The following is a 17,195-nucleotide window of genomic DNA, read 5'->3' on the forward strand; positions in this document are numbered from 1 at the left end:
TGGTAAGGCTACATTATTGTTTGTATACTACTACAATGTGCTTCAGATGAGAGTACAAAGTGGCCCACTTGTGATGAGAACCATTATTAATAAACGAAATGCCATAAACTTGCAACAGCAACTTCTTTTCTAAATCTAACCTTCTAAGGATTACGTATGTTATTTGAGTTCCAAGCACACAGGGATTTGTGAGCCATTCTGCCTGTTATTCTTTGTTCAATAAATGGATATTTGAATGGTTTAGAAATCAATGTTTGCTTTGGCGCCCAAAATAAACAAATAACCCACACAGCCTCTTTGAGGAGTAGTTACAATATGAAGGTAGTACTGTACTTACTTTTTTTTGCAAAATAACCAGGTTTCTTCGGATATGTCGTCTGCAGTGTAGATGCTGTTGATTCTCAGGAGAGTATCCTTCACTGCGGTGCAAAAAAACAAAATCAATTACTTTGTGTGTTTACAGCAGTGATTATACTGCACACATTAATTGTGCTTCTTTCGTCACAGCATTCTACTTTCATAATTCAACCCAGTGCATTTGTGCATTTCACTTCACTCTGTGCAGTCTTTGCATGGTATTTGCAATATGGTACTTGAAAGTCCTTCAAAATTGCTAACAATTTTAGGTTTATGGAAATGCCTTGTTTTTTACACGGTGTACTATGTATAGGAGAGAGGTTTGTAAGCTACAGGGCACAGTAGTAGATGGGGAAAAATGTTCTACCTGCAAATTAAAAGCAGACCCTCAGAGGGAGATGTCACCACAGCAATCGGGAGCGCTTACTTTTCTCATACGATTACATTGCAAGTACCATTACTGTAGCCCGTACACAGTACACAACTCCGACATTTTGACATTCAAAATTGAGTTCTGCCCTAAATAGGCATGCTTGCAAAGTATGTATAGGTTATGCGGAAGACAGTAAGCAGTCGTGCGGTTTGTCCATGATAAATCAGACATCTTGCACTTAAAAAGGGGAGCGCTGTTATGTATTGCCTATGCATATTTAGCGGCATTAATTTGTCTAAATTAAATCATTAGGGTTGCACATGTTCTCTGATTACAATATACATACCTGTATTCTATACTCATGCATGTGCGCATGCATGGAGCTGTACGTAGAAATTTGCAATACTTGCACAGTAGCTTGTGAAGTAGGTGCTTTGCAATGATATGCGACTTCCATTCAGATTCATCAACAGTAATTTTGAAGTGCGCAATGTTCATGACGGAGTTAGAATTAGCTATGTTCAATGTGATTGGTGGATGGTTGTGTGACTGCTTAGTTGGGTCCAATGAGGGACTCGACTTGCTACCGCTGTGGAAAGGGTGGAAGGACTGGGTAAGAGTTACGTGCCGCACGTAGGCAACGCTTGTCCACATGTAGGGCGTGTCACATACGGGTATCTACAGCAAATCCTGCATGGAAAGGGGACTGTAGGCATCAGCCAATCAGATGTTCATATTACTCTTTTTGTGTCGAAAGACGGTGCGTACACTGAAGATGGCAGAGGTGGAGAGGGTCAGGGTTTTGGTGCTTGGAGACATTTTTGTGCATGGCTTACAACACTATGCCGAGAGTAGGCATTTGGCACACCATTTCGATGTGAGAGGAGTGGAGGTGGTGTGGAGCGCTGACACTGATGCCAATGCTGCAGCAATTCTGCAAGTTTGCAGAGACATGAGTACAATGACCACTCCTCATGTGGTAATTTTGCACTACAGTGCTTCCCATTTGGGATACGTGAGTTCACGTACTTTGTTGGCAGATTTGGCACAGTTGGTTGAAGCACTCATGACCATCTTCCCAACAACGAAAGTCATTTTTTCTGCTTTACTCCCTAGAGTAAAATGGGACAACAATTCTGTTTTCTGTCCAGATCAAAGTATTGGGAGGTGTATCATCAATCGCGGCATGCGTGCATTCATGTTACGAGCTGGTATGTTTTTCTGCAGCCACGATAACATTGCTTCAAGCAATGCGGATTATTTTGAAGCAGATGGTGTTGCGCTATCTTCTTTGGGAAATGCAAATTTCTTTTGGAACGTAAGGCTTGCTTTAGAGAAGGTTCTGTAATGGTTGTAGGAGTAAAGCAAGGACAAAAAATAAATAAAATACCAGATGTCTGTATGGTATCTGGCCAAAAATAAAAAAACGGCTCTTTTCAGAGCCCACCTTAAAGAGGAAAAAGGGGAATAACACTTTATTGTACCGTCGTCATGCTCTGATCCTATACTTGTCCGCGAACATGGAGGTACTTTGCAGCCAACGCATATCACCAACGGGGATTCAGGGGTGGAGACGCATGCAAATGAGAATGAGAGGAGCTAGGTATTGGTCTCTGACAGGAGACCATACAGCCATGGCTTTCCATGCTCGAAAACAGATTATCTGAATTTTGGGAGACTCATGGATACATTGGTTGAAGGTGCATGCAGAAAGCTGCAGTTTATCTGCAGATCTCGGATTTCCTCATGTGGAAGTGCACTGGCATGGCGTGCGTGACATGAGGTGGCTGGACCTGGTACCTCTCTGTGTTACTTTACTGACAGAGCGTCCTCCAGATATACTTATCATTCATTGCGGAGGAAACAGTTTAGCCCATGTCTCTGGAACTTCTTTGCAATTTGCAATGAAGGAAGGACTTGCGAAGCTCATGGACATGTTTCCAAATTGTCAAATACTTTTTTCCCGTATTGCACAAAGACAAATATGGCTGCGTTCTTCTGCTTTTGGTCCACAAATGGAGAAAGCGAGACGCAATGTGAATAAGGCTGTTTGTGCCTTTTTAAGAGATGTTGGCATGTCCTCCTTCCACAATGAAAACATTTTGTTTCGCAGCTCTATCATTTCCCGCAGAGATGGAGTCCACCTCACATATGCTGGCAATCAGATTTTTCTTCGCAATGTACAAAATGCATTGCGACCTCTTTTGAATTCACACTAACCGATCTGACAATCCGTTTTCTCCAATCCACAGTTTTTGACCCACACAACACACCACCGAAAGTCTCTTTTCAGAGCCACCACTTACTCCCAGCGTACACTTCATTGTGTTTGCTCTGCTTGCACCCTCCCTTTTTTCCCCTACGACTGTCCGCAAACTTTTCCACCACTCTGCAGGGGTCTACGACTGTTACTTCATAGTTCTATCTTTAAACTGGGGAAGGCGGCTCTGAAAAGAGCCTTTTCAGTAATTTCTGTTGTTTTCACGCTTATTGCTTCACAGCACACGACACACTAGGAGAAGAGGCCAAAGGAGGGTAAGAAAGGGACACCAGCCACGGGGATAAGAAAGGCCAAGTGAACAGAGAAAGATATAGGGTGAGCTTTATTTAGGTAAGGAGCAGATCTTCTGGTGCTCTGTGACCGTAGCCTCAAAAGCACTTCGAAAACTCTCCCCCCTGCAGAGTACTGCGTCACAATACTTACACACTATTGTCACCTTTGAAAGGTAAGGGTCAACAGCATTGCAAATGGCTTGTGAGGCAGCTGGAGGGAGGCACTCCCCCACAGGAGTGTCTCTTGTGGTGGGAGGATCAGACACGGAGGATGCTGTGGAGGAACTCAATCGACTACGCTCTTCACATGGCACCACCTTGCGAATGTCCGCAGTGTGAAACGAAGTGAGGTGACGCTTTATGGTTGTCGTACCAAAGCTGTATGAACCAAGTCTCCCGCTACTCAGCACCACATCGCACTGGTTACACTTCACCAGGTTCGCAAATGCTTTTGGTACGTTCCCATAAATGGAAAACAACTGCCACACCCACGACTCCCGGCGAGTGCTCCTAGTGCCGAGTTCCTCCACTTCATTCTCTTCCTCCTCTTCTTCCTCACTCTCTACATCCTCACCCATATATCTCTCTGCAGGCCCTTGGGGAGGTGGTGGTGGTGGCGGGTTTGAGGGTGGTGCAGAGGCTAATGAACCAACAGCAGCCATGGAAGCCATACCGATTAGTTTCCTTTTGGTCACTGCAGCAGTAAAGGCAGTACACCTCAATCTGCTATAGCTAGAAGGACAATGAAGATGCGCTCGGGGGTGTGGCCATTTGTAGGGGTGGAGGGGTGTGCCTCGTGACCGTCTTCATCACTGCAAAGCGGTACTCAAATTTTACCCACCAAGTCCTCAGGTCAGCTATTGTCTGGGATATGTGAAATTATATTTTTACACTCTACAATACTTTGCCTTGTGTCTACAAGTTCTTTTGGGCTGTTGCGGAAGCACACAAACTGCGCAAATTAGTCCACACGCTCAGCGTGGGTGCGGTCAAATGATGACTTCCTGAACACATCCGCGCCAGAAATGGGAGTCAGCTGGACAACAAATGCAGAGTATCAAACGTGCGCATGCGCGCAAGTGTCCTACGGACAGTGTTCGGCTTCTCAAACTAATTCAAAGTGCGACAAAAGTGAGACAGACAATTAGGGACAGGCGCGATGTTCGCTATAGTTACGGTTGTACTGTGCATGTGCATACATGATATGTTCACTGTACGGACAGTTCCAGTGTCCTTAGGACAACTCCATTTTGTTTGCCTACGAACTTGCTGGCCACCGCGCCTGTTCTACGGACGGCACCATTTTGACTGCACCCGATACAGACAAGTATACTGTCCTTCGAACACTCCGATTTTGCTAATTTACAGCCATCCCGGACATCTGGTGTGTTCTACGAACATGTTTCATCTCGTTTACAAGCGGTACGGCGAGGTATAATGTCCTTAGGACGCCCCTTTCTATTTATGTACGCACAACTTCAACAGATGGTGCGGTCAAACATCAAGTCCATCTTACTTGACATTAGTAAGGGTAGGTGTACTGCCTTTACAGCACCCACATTCCATTCCTTACGGATAGGTCGAACAGGCGCTGTTCGCGAGCATTGTACGTCTTTTTAAAAAACATTTTATTTACTCACACTCTTTCACTACTACTACTGTACAAAAACATTCCAAACACACACACACTTCAATCCAAAGACATAGCGGGGGAAGCGGACACTGACACAAATATGGGGGAATTAGGATTCAACACGGGCTGGTTATGAGGAGAAGATTTGTGAGGGGAAGAAGGGATGGATATTTCGTCAAAAAGTCTATTTTCCTCTTCAAGGTTTGGGGAAGGTTCACTACGGAATGGAGAAGGGGGGCAGGTACAGGTGGGGCAATGTTAACAAACTTTTCCTCTCACAGGGTCCTCCACAAACTCCCGTAAACTTTTAAAATTCTCGTTCAATATGTCCATTTTCTGCTCAATCCTTTTTATCCTATCTTCTTCTGTCTCGTTTGTTGCCCCTTCTTCTTTTCTTTCCTGGTCTGTTCACAAAAAATATAGATATGTTAAATGCCTATAAAATACTGGTCATTATTTTGCATATGCAGAGCAATGTGTACCATTATTGTCGCTGTCTTCAGACATTTCCCCATGCGGAAAATACTCCTTCAGCCACTCCAAAGTACTAGCCATTTCTGAGTCAAAACAGAAAGAAATTATTATTTCTGCACCACATACCAAAAAAAAACACATATACAAAAAAATGACCTCCACTCACTCTCTTGATATAATCTCCCTTTTTCCTACTGCGTCCGTCCACTGTCGTTCCAGGCTGCCGAGTTTCTGTGAAGTGTTTACGATGGAGGCATCCTTTTTTTTTAAATGGTAACATCCATTTCATTCTACATGCTTATTAAATGTGTCCTTTTCTTTTCACATCTTCAGGTTTCCATAATTACTTATTACTACTTATAATATCTTTATGCCCTTCTTCTACGTTGTACACTTTTTGTGTAAGACAATAGTACATTTTCAGATACCCACTGCCTCTTTGGGTAATGTTGATCCTCTCCGCCCCCGTCCGCAAACAGGCGCTCAGTCTGTCCCTTCCTATTATCAATAGGGAGGGGGTTCTGTATGTTCTATGTTAAATGTATATCAAGTACGTAGATTATACTACATATCTCCCAAAATCACATCATCACAGTGTATATTCCACAAACACCTTCATTGACACACTGTCATGATTAAGTTCCCCTTCCAAAAACCTGTACAATTCACTACAAAAAAAAACTTTGTTAAGGGGATGTTATGGTTAAGTTGCCCTCCCAAAAACCTATAAAATTCACTACAAAAAAAACTTTGTTGAGGGGACGTTATGGTTAAGTTGCCCTACCAAAAACCTGTGCAGTTTATGGTTGAAATTAAAGCCGAAAAACCCCTGAAATTTGACAGTTATGGTAACCTAAGCCCCCAAACCTGCCGCCGCCCCTGTGCACTGCTTACACTAACACCCAGACCATGAAAGATGTCATCTCAAATGTCACTGATAACATCACTGACGACATCACATGTTCAGTCCCTTTGTTTTCGTTCCCTGCCATATATATATATATATATATATATATATATATATATATATATGTGTACATTCAGTAAAAAAACTTTGTCAAAGGAATGTTATACAACACTGCTCATTCCCCCATTATGGTAAGCTAAGCAACCATAACTCGCACCATCTACGCGCATTGCTAAGGACATCAAAGATGACATCACAAACATCATTGATGACATCACTCATGACATCACGTCTGCCTCACTTATTTTTGTGCATTGAAAAATGTAGGCCAGTTGGTTTTATTCACTGACAATCACAATATAAGAATTTAAAAGGTACTGTATATCTAAACGATACCCTTGTCGTGTCTTCTTAAAGTACTTTCCTTAGTGTCTGCTCTCAGCTCATGATGCACATGCATGGGGCAATAGGAGGCCTCAAACACACAATTAATTTGTCTACAGGAAGATAAACTTTCTCATGATGCTGTTTCTTTCTTCCTTACTTCAGTTTCCCCGTATGTGCCTCTCATTTATATGCATTGGGTCTGCATATGTATTGTTTGTACTAGCACAAATGTGTGTAAAGTCATGATTTGTTAGCTAGTTATTACATGTTTAACATTACACAATCACCCCTGGCATCTTGCTCCCAATAGAATAGAAAGCACCCCTTGCAGGTAGGGACTTTTCATCAACATTCTTTTCACATGTAATGTCATCAGTGATGTCATCAAGGATGTTTGTGATGTCATCTTTGATGTCCTGGGTGTTAGTCTTAGCAATGCGCGTAAATGGTGCGAGTTATGGTTATATATATATCTCAACCGTAGCCCTACTCATTCCTTTATGCTCTAATCCAAATCAAATCCCATGCTTCCTCTTTCTATTTTTCACAAACACTCACATTATGCGCACAAGATCACACCACTGAGAAGGAATTTGTCTTTTTTAACCTGCTTCATAGCCCTCTTCTCTTCTGCTCCCACACAATCACATTTTATAACTACACCTATTCCAGCTGCTTCCTATCTAGCTAAAGGTCCAAGAACATCACCTTTTCCAATTCCTTCCCTCTTGTCACTGCCATTATATATATATATATATATATATATATATATAATATATATATATATATATATCTTCTGAAACCACCTTTTCAAACTTGCCATATTACTTTCACATCTAAGTTAACTGCTGATGACTGCCAGCCAAATCGAAATCTATCTCCTTCACATTGCATTACATTGAATCCGTAAATACACTGGTACTCTCTATGGTGTTATTTAAAACAACCCAGAATGAAACAACAGCCCATCCCTCTAAATAACTCTCCCTGCTGACAGTCCAGGTCTTCATGTTCTGTATATTTTTCCCCTCCCAATGTTGTCCACAACCACTGGCCCCTCCAGAACGTAGCTTCTCGAAGGACTGGTCCCACATATCACACTTCAGTTGCCCAATTAAATGCTCAGTACCTTTCCCCCTGCTCCTTATTTTTATCTTATCTTACTCCAAAACACATGCTGCTCCAAGAAATATAGAAACCGAGCTACACACGTAGTTACCTACTAGGTTATCTTCTACTTGTGCTTGTTCTACCGCCTCCTCCACCCGCGTCGTCTTAAAACACAGCTTGCTTTCTCCAGAAATGTGGCTCCCTGCCATCCGTTCACAAAGGCTTGCATATCTTACACTGGGGGAGGGCGGGTTGTCTCTCGCAGCTAAGCATTTTGCACTCATGCACAGACAATACAATAGAAAACACTCACATAAATTAGACACAATAGCAGAGCTGAAGCACAAACGGTACAACAAAAAGCATGCACATAAATCAGACAAAGTTGCAAGTTAGCCATGCATCACATTAAACAATTTTCATATCTGGGTGCACCCATAACACAGCAAGAAAAAGAACACAGTAAAACACAGCAAAAACCCACGATCCACCATGAACACACCCTCCTTCTCTCCCCATCTGAACACGACTGCTCACCCTCCAGTTATTACCACCCATGAACTCTCTTCATCACCCTTCTACAATCTCAGTGCCCCAGCTCCGTCCCTGCCAATCTTCCCCACTTCTCCCCACCAACATCGACAATATATATATATATATATACACAACATATGAGTGCATTCGTAAAATAACACAATAATTCACTATGGCCATCATCTTGCCAAAACCATGGCAAGGTTAACACCTTTCAGAAATGCCCCGTTAGGCCATCGGGGTGTGGCCCTTCTTCTGTACCTCACTCGGTCACAGGTTAACTCCTCTTTGTTTTTATTAATTTCAATGTATCTATAATAATAGTATTGTTTCTATAATACGTCATAAGGTGCCACTTTCTGCTTCTGTAAATCAAGCAACGCTCTAGCTGCATGTTATCTCCTTATACAATACAATATTTCCCTCCCCAATATACATACACTATTTACACCCCTTCTCTCCCCCACACTTGTTTGCTACATTTCTGTTCTCATACTCACATCCGTGGCGGATCAGTCGAAGCCCTCGGAAATTGCCTTTTCGCCACTCCTACTTATGATCTGCGGTGTGTCCCGCGGGGAGCGGGCAGTAATCTTATGGAAAAAAAACATGTGATTAGTTATCCGGTCCCCACAGGGTGCAACACAGTTTTTCATGCTCGCTGAGGTAAAAAAACAGTAGCACCGGGGGTATTGGCTAACCATCCTCTGCTACCATATGAAAAGAGCCATACATTAAGCCAGGTGATATCCCCTGCCCCAAAAAACAGAGGAGACCAAAAATGTAACACATGTGAGAAACCTGAAGGTGTCTTACTAAGTAGTCCCCAGGGATCTGTCATCAGGTGGCTAGGACTCAGCCATTGCTATTGGATCGAGTTCCTGGGGGTGGACCAGTGAAGGAGGATCACCTGGATGGGTGGTTCTCGGGAATTGGGTGTGGGACACCAACGGGTGGGACGCAGTATCCCCCTTCTTTTGACACCTTTTCCCCTTCCTAACACGTAGGAAATTCAAAACCAATGGCCCCCTATTCTAATATGAACACTTTTGCACGACACACCAGAGGACAGACTAACACCAGATCCGTTTACCAGACATGTCCCAATGCAAGGGTCAGGCAATTGATCAGAATCACATACACACCCGATGGCCCTTTCCCTTCCCCACATGGATAAAAGGTGGAGCAAGTGAGCACAATAGGAGCACAGCAGACAGCACGACGAGACAGTTTACCAGGAACGGCAGTTCAAGAGAAGGAGAAATGCTGTGGGAGGTGAGAGGGTGGCGAGGAGTGAAGCACCCTTTCCCTTTTCATCTCAGGCCGTGGAAACTTCATGGAAGAGAGCCTAAGTCTGCAAACAATAGCACAAGTGTCTTGCAGCAGATGTCAATGGTACACACAGTGTGTCAACATTGATAAGCGGGAGCAAGGGAGACTCCTACTACCATGGTACCGGCCTTGACTCCAGTTACAAAGAAAGCCAAGCAGTTCATCACAGCCAGTGAGTTGAGGGGAGAGCCGATGAAAGCCGGTCTGTGGGGAATGAAATTCGCAAAGTGGCAAGGTGAACTAAGTTCAAGGAACTGTAAAAGTTTTGAGGGGAGACCAGCTGCAGAGAGAACCAACACCACATCGGTGTCGCTCTGAGAGACTGGTCGATCCCCATTTGAATAAAACTACAGAAACCAGAAAGCTGTAGGAGTGCTGGCAGAAGAGGTCAAGGTGGTTATACAAGAAGTCAAGCAAAATCCCCATACAGTTAAAAGACTTTGATCTGCAAACATGAGAAAGAAAAGTGAATCACATAAACATTGAAAGTTCAAGTGAATGTAAAATCGGCAAGAGTGAACCCACAAGAGGGGTACTAATGAGACGGGGGCAGTCTAAAGTCCAGAGAAACAGTATGTAGACAAAGGTAAACCCGGCCAAGGGATGTCCACCGGGACTGTTTCAAAAAGACGTTGCAAATTGTGAGTGAAGGGTCTGCACCCGGAAGAGGGGGACCTAGTGGTGAAGCCGGCACCCAACGTGAACTGTGAAAGAAAACTTTTTGTTTGTTTGTTTATTGGGTACATATGGCCCTTGAAGGCAAGAGACTTTCCAGAGGAAGGAGACTTGGCCATCAATGGATAGCTGTAAGTGGAACTGTTAACTCGTGCTGGGAAGGCTCAAGCGTGTGCTGTGCTCCAAGCTCCCATTTTACCCCACGGGAAGGGAGATCCAAGCTACCGCATCTTGACATATTATTTGTAAACTCTTCTTTCTTTCCCTGAAGACCATCCCACACCCTTTTTGGATTTGTTGTAAGGTTTGGCAATAGGTTTCTTATTATTGGCCTTTATTATTTGACACAACGCCACTAGGACTGCCTTATATTTCATTTGATGGTTGACGCTTGCTCCCATCTTAGATTTAGGTTTAGATTAGGTGTTTTTCCAACCTGCATAAAGTTTAAATAAACACACTTTAACTGTGATCACTTGTGTCTGTCTTTACTGTTGTCACCATAAGTTCCTCACACAAACTACTGTTTTATTGAACAAAATCCATATAAAACAGGGACCACATGCAAAAATATCCATGCAACTCGCAGGTCAGGTGAACATGGCAGATGTGTGATATGGTGGGATGAAGTGGGCTTGGGCAGAGTACAGTGAGTGGATATAGGGAGGGGTATAGTATAGAGGAGTGAGGTAGTGTGGGTGGAGATGGGTACGGCATGGTGGGGGCCATGGAAATAGAGGGCTGTCATGATGCCCGCTCCCGGGGAGCCGGTTCAAGCCCTGCGTCCCCGAAAGCGGAAATCCAGTCCCCAAGGAAGGACCCAGCAACCCCATATAGGGGCCCTTTGGACAGTGTCCTGGCGCCTATGGCGCCAGGCTCATAAAAGACATCAGTCCTGGCGCCATAGGCGCCAGGCTCATTATGGGAGTGCTTGGGTGCACTTACCTGATGCAGACCATGCTGCAGGATCACGGCCTCCTTGAGGCCTGAAAGCAACTACTTTACCTGTGGGACAAATTTACCATCCGGGCGTGGTCGGGGAAGGATACATACCTAATTGGAGGAAGGATACATACCTAGAACTTCTTCCAAGGCTATTTAAACCCCACCCGAACAGCCACACGTGCTTCGCGTTGTTCTGCATCTAGCAGCTGGATGCTCACCGTGTCTGCTCCTGCATCCTGACTCCTGCCACGCCTGCCAGCATCCTGGATCACCTGCAAAGGAAGAGAACAAGAGAACAGAAGAAGGAAAAGTCCTTACCTGCTAAATCCGCATCCCGGAGACATCTCGCCGACAATTCTGAAAAGGAAAACTTTTATTTAAAAGCTCATCGCGTCGATCGCTGCAGCGCCGCATTCCACTCACCTTTACAGGGCGCCTCCATGTTCAGCATCGATCATTCGGATTCGCAGTCACGCCCCAGCGCCTAGGGAGAAAAAGACCAGAACAAAAGGTGAGAGAGAGAAGGGAATAAGGAAAGCTAAATCTCCATGTTAAGACTTACCTGTTGATTCATTCCCTCTTCATTTCGGGTCCGCGCCGCATCCTGGCATTTCCGGACCCCGGCCCCTAAGGGGAAAAAGAGACATCAGCGGTAATGAGCGAATGAAAAGACATTACCAAAAGACGCTCATTAAAGACTTACCTGATTTCTACAAGGATTTCACCTCTCATCTCAGGTCGGTGCCTGTTCCCCGGCATTCCGTACCCCGGCCCCTATGGGGAAAAAGACACTAGCATTAGTACATTAATGCATGGACACAAGGGGAACCTCTTATCAAAAAACTTACCTGGAAGCCAAGCAAGTTTGGTTCTCACCAATCCGAAAATCCAGTGAAGTAACTGGATACCAACGCGCCCCTGCATTAGAAGCAGGATGGAGAGCTCGTCCTTCCAGACCCTAAGGTGAGACGCTACGAGGAATCACAGAAGGGTTTCGAGGAGGGTGAGATTACCCCGCAGACAGTTAATCCCCTATTTTCACCTACAGAAGGATACTTCTGCGAGCCAGACAAGCCAGATTTGGGGGCCCGGTCCAGTCCGTCTTCCGAACCCTGCGCATCACCTTAGAAGAGGTCACAGCAGCGCGAACCAGGCCAGCGCCTCCGTGGGAGTCAGGTGAGCGTAACAGGGCTGAAGAAGGGTGGGGGGGGTTGCGTACGATAGGAGTTGCGGTGGGTGGGGGGTAGATTGGGTCTGGTGTTATGTGGGTGTGGCGACCGTGTTGGTGTTGAAAATAGCCATACATTATTAAGCAGAGGCAGGCCAGGGGAAATCCCCTGCACCAAAATGCACATGAATGTTAGGTGAGAATCTGTATGCAGCTCACATGGCTGAACTCCGCAAGGCATTTTGAGGGGTTGTGATATCACTAGTGATGTGTCACAATACAAAAAACGAAGGTGGGACAGGATTGGGTGAATTACTTGGCTAAGTATAGATCATATATGGGGTTGGGAGTCTAATCAGTCAAATTACATCTGGTGGCTACACCTGAGTCCACCTCCACAATGTTGCAAGTGAAACCATTTCATGCTAGTGTGTTGTGAGTGGCTGCTGCTGTGAGTGAGCGTTAAAGGGGGGCAGGGATTGGCCAGTGTGGGCTTTCTCAGCCATGGTGCCTTGGAAGGTTACCAGCACATGAGCACAGTAGGGGCAGGGGTGGACTGGGAACCAAAAGAGCCCCTGTAAATTATTTTCAAATTGGCCCCATATTGCACATTTTCAGCAAGCCCAACCCTTTTCCTATGAGAAAATATCCAAATAAAACAGGTTACCACACAAGAGGCCCAGGGTTCCTTATAGGCCAGTCCATCCCTGAATAGCAGGTAGTGAGAAGGGCCCCAGAGTGCTGCCTCTGCCAACCAGGCTACCACTCACAGACCACCCAGGCCGCAAGTCAGGACATCTCAGCCTTCAACTAAGGTCTCTGTATCCCCATGTTGGGCTCTAATGAATAGGCAATCTCTACCAGCTGCGAGTCACGTGTGTGGGGACCGTATTTCGGATTATCCTGCTCAGTAATTCGTGAGGGTTTTAGCTGCCTTTACCATTGGTGTTATTGCCTCCCTTGACCTAAGGAGACCTGTTTGTGCTACGTTCTCCTCGCTACCAGGTGTGAGCTGATGAGAACCTGATCTCTTTGCAACATTTATTTCTTTGTTTGTTCAGATAGTTATGTCTCTTGCCTGGGATTTGATTATTGTCTGTATTTTTCCAATGCTGGCTCAAACCTGCCTTCCCCTGATAACCTTGGAAAATTGTGCTGAGCTGTCCGGGCTGTCTTTTCACTGGCTCAGCAAGATGGGATCTCTCTGCAGTGTTTGTGGCTTTCTCAATGTCTCCCATTCACCTAATGTGGCTGCGTTCTACATCTTGATTTACTTGGTCGCTCAATCTAGTTGCATTCTTCATTGAGCAAGCTTTATGTGTGTTATATGCGCCTTGCACTTCAGCATAGAAAAGAGAGTATGTGTTTTCTACCCTAGTGGGTGCAAGTATGTTCTTCTTGTATATGTGCAATTTGACTTAGTGTTCGCATACCTTCGTGTTTGGCTGGATATGTGCTTCGTTTTCTAATGCACCTATGTGTGCTGGCCTCAGTCATGACGTAATTTGTCTCTTTCATGATTACAGCTCATTCAGTTGTCCCATCACCTGCAGGTTCACTGCCAAGTGACCCCATCTGGTTATTGTCTCTAGGGCTGCCTCAGTGGGTGGCATCTGTCACTTTGGTGGTACAATGGTGGGATGCCAGGAGGAATATGCACCGTTCATGTCTGTCATGCTGAAACAGGGGAGTGGCTAATACAATTTGCCTCTCTTCAGTGTGGAGTGTGATAGTTGGGCAGGTGAGGTGGTTAGTGGTGTGAATTGGCATGGGTGTGTGTTACTTGTGGTGGGGGCTGTTAGGGGGAAAGGTGAGTTGAGCTAGCTGAGTACACAACCAAAAAAGAAAAAGCATAGTGGGTGATATGACTCTATTGCACTCTAGAAGGCTTTGAGCGAGAAGGGTGGGGCTTGAGTTGTTCTTTTTTTCAATGTCCTCTGTGTGACGTTGCACTTTAATTTTTGGCTTTTATTTGTGTAGTCTTGGTGTTGATCTTGTTTTGGCTGTATTCTTTGTCCAGGACTGTCGGACGAGGCAATGGCTTCATGGCTGCTACCGGGTAAGCCCTGGAGTAGGCCTCTCTTGTCCTAGGAGTTTCAGCTATTTTGGTAGATTTATTTCCCCTTACCTACTATTTTTGGGTAGGATTTCATATCCTTCACTGGGATTATGAAAGTGGTGAGAAATGTCTGTATTTTGGCTGGTGACCTCACACTTCCAACCCAGAGCCTTGGCTAGAGCCCTCAGCTGGCAGTACTCTCAGTGCTTCCTGAAAGGTTAGCCCCAGCCAGTTTCTGCCCCCAACCTTGTGGTAGGCCTTCCAGTTTAGCTGGTACGATGTCCTTTCGTCGCAGGATGTTTTTTCGTGGGGTTTTTTACCGCAATTATTTTTCGAAAAGCCCCATCGAATTCTTTAGTAAATAGGGGGACCCCCCCCAAAAAAAAAATTAGATGGGTTTTTTCGAAAAAAAAGAATCACGGTTAAAAACCCTGCGAAAAAACAACCCACGATGAAATGACATGGAACCTTTTAGCTTGACCTCTAACTTGACTTCTTTAAAACCGTAGCTTAACTGTCCCTAAAATCCTTTTCCTCAGTGTCCCTGTTAGTAATTGGCCTTCTTTGCTTGGTCTTTACAGGTTCTGCTGTCTCACTCCTCCCTCCCTGTTTCCCTGGCCCTCTTGATTTGGTCAAAACAGATTCTGCTTTTCTGAATCTCCTTTCTCTACTTACTTTAAAACCACTCTACTGCTGGGACGCCATACTAACACCCACCAAGTCACGGGGCTTGTGCCTTCTTTCCTACAAGTTCTGATTAAGTACTCTTATCAATGGGTCTGTTTCCCCATAACCGTTGATACTCCCAATTAGAGAAGGACAAATGGTGCCACTGCATTCCAACTTGTTACTGGTGGATTTCGTTATCTCCAAATGTGCATTTTCTAATGACCAGAATTGGCCCTTGCCCATCATGTTGGGTTAAAGTGCTGCCATCACGGTGGCCTGTTAATGTACTTCCTGGGCCTCTGGTGTGTAGGTCAGTTTGTTTGTAAGTGTTCAGGCTAACTGTAATGATGCCTAGATCTTGGGTTGTGTAGCTTGCTCATCTGCCGAATGTTTATGCTCGAAATCAAACTCCATATCAAGGCTTGCGTATCTGGTGTGCTCACCTCTGTGAATTTGCTTGTGACATGTGACTGGGTATCCACCTTGTTGGGTAAGATTTTCATAGAAATGGTAAATCTTCCTGACCAGGGTCAACCCCAGAACTTTTTGCTTTACTAGTGGGATATTTCCCTTAATACCTAAGTGAGTGGGAACCTTTTTCCACACTCACAGAATCTTTTACTCTTTTTATGGGTCTCATTTTTTACACTCTCCATAGTGTCTTTTTAAAGTGATCATCTTTAACAACTTATTGGCAATAAGTGCCTGTTGTTGCTCGGCTGCCCTAGGGGCTCCCCTTTTAACTTTATTTTGCTAAACCTGAGAGCACTACAGTTCCCAAGGGTAGAAAGGATCTTTGGATCCCTTTTACATTTTATTCTGTGAAGCCAGCACACCCCACCTTATGTGGAGTGCTGGGGAGATACAATGTATCCCCTATCACATTAAAACTGTAATAATTATGTTACAGAGACAAGCTTACCTTCAATGGCTGGTGGCAGTGATACCTTGTATTAATTTGGTGCACCTTTAGCGCGGGTTGTGTTCACAGCTGCAGTAAAAGCACCTAAGATCGCTCATTTTACGAAAATGGCCACCGTCTTCTTTTTTCACCATTTTAGTGTTTCTTTTCCTTTCTTGTTCCTTCCCCTGACATCCATGGTGGGAAATTCCTTTGTGTGATTTTTATCTTCGGGGGAGTCCCCTCGACTCCCCGCCCAGGCTCCAGTCTGTCTGTGAAGGCAGGAAGCGAGGGAGGAGTCCAAAACTCCACAGCCATTTGTCTTCCTCCTTGCCTGAATGGGGACACATCTCAGTGGGTGGCTCGCTGTTGTAAAATGCAGGGAGAGAATGTGGAAGTTGTGCTGTAGTTCCTGATCAATACTGCGAACCTGGAAGATGAAGTTAAGTTGATCACTGGAACCGAAACCGAAGAGGATGATGAAGGAAAAGCGGCAGAGATGATTTCCAGGGACTGGACAGCCTGCTGTAACCCTTCCTTCCAATTGACCTGGCGACTCTGAAAAATGACGACCCTGACACAGAGCCTAGTGAGACCCACTAGACTTGAGAAGACCTGCATTTTGAGCCAACCTAAGTGTTGCTGCGACCTTGTAGGGCTACAATACCCTAATACCCTGGGACCTTGAGCCATTGTGCGGTGCACGATCCTCCGAATTCCAAATCTCGCTCAAACTTCGTGGGCATCCTGGTGTATCTTCAGAGACACGAATCGAGTCCAAAATGTCCCCTCACCAGAGTGCTGGACGATGAGAATTCAACCGCGATATTCTGTCATTTAATGTGCTCCTTGAAAAGGCACCAAATCTGCAGAACCACATTCAGCCACAAGGAAAACCTTCAGAGAAAGAAAAAAGGTCCACATAGGAGAGGCGCTGCTAGTGCAATGCATTTAGATGGGAACTAGAATGAAACCATGTATATGCAGGGGCCATAATACATTAATAGCAACCAAACAGGATATTGTAAGTAAAGATTTTAATATGTTCTGTCAGATCTTCCGACACGTGTTTCGACCCTTGCCGGGTCTTTCTCAAGGCAAAACTGTATGAACAATGT

Source organism: Ambystoma mexicanum, chromosome 2q (genome assembly GCF_040938575.1).
Source record: "Ambystoma mexicanum isolate Mex_15411 chromosome 2q, UKY_AmexF1_1, whole genome shotgun sequence".
NCBI classification, from domain to species: domain Eukaryota; kingdom Metazoa; phylum Chordata; class Amphibia; order Caudata; family Ambystomatidae; genus Ambystoma; species Ambystoma mexicanum.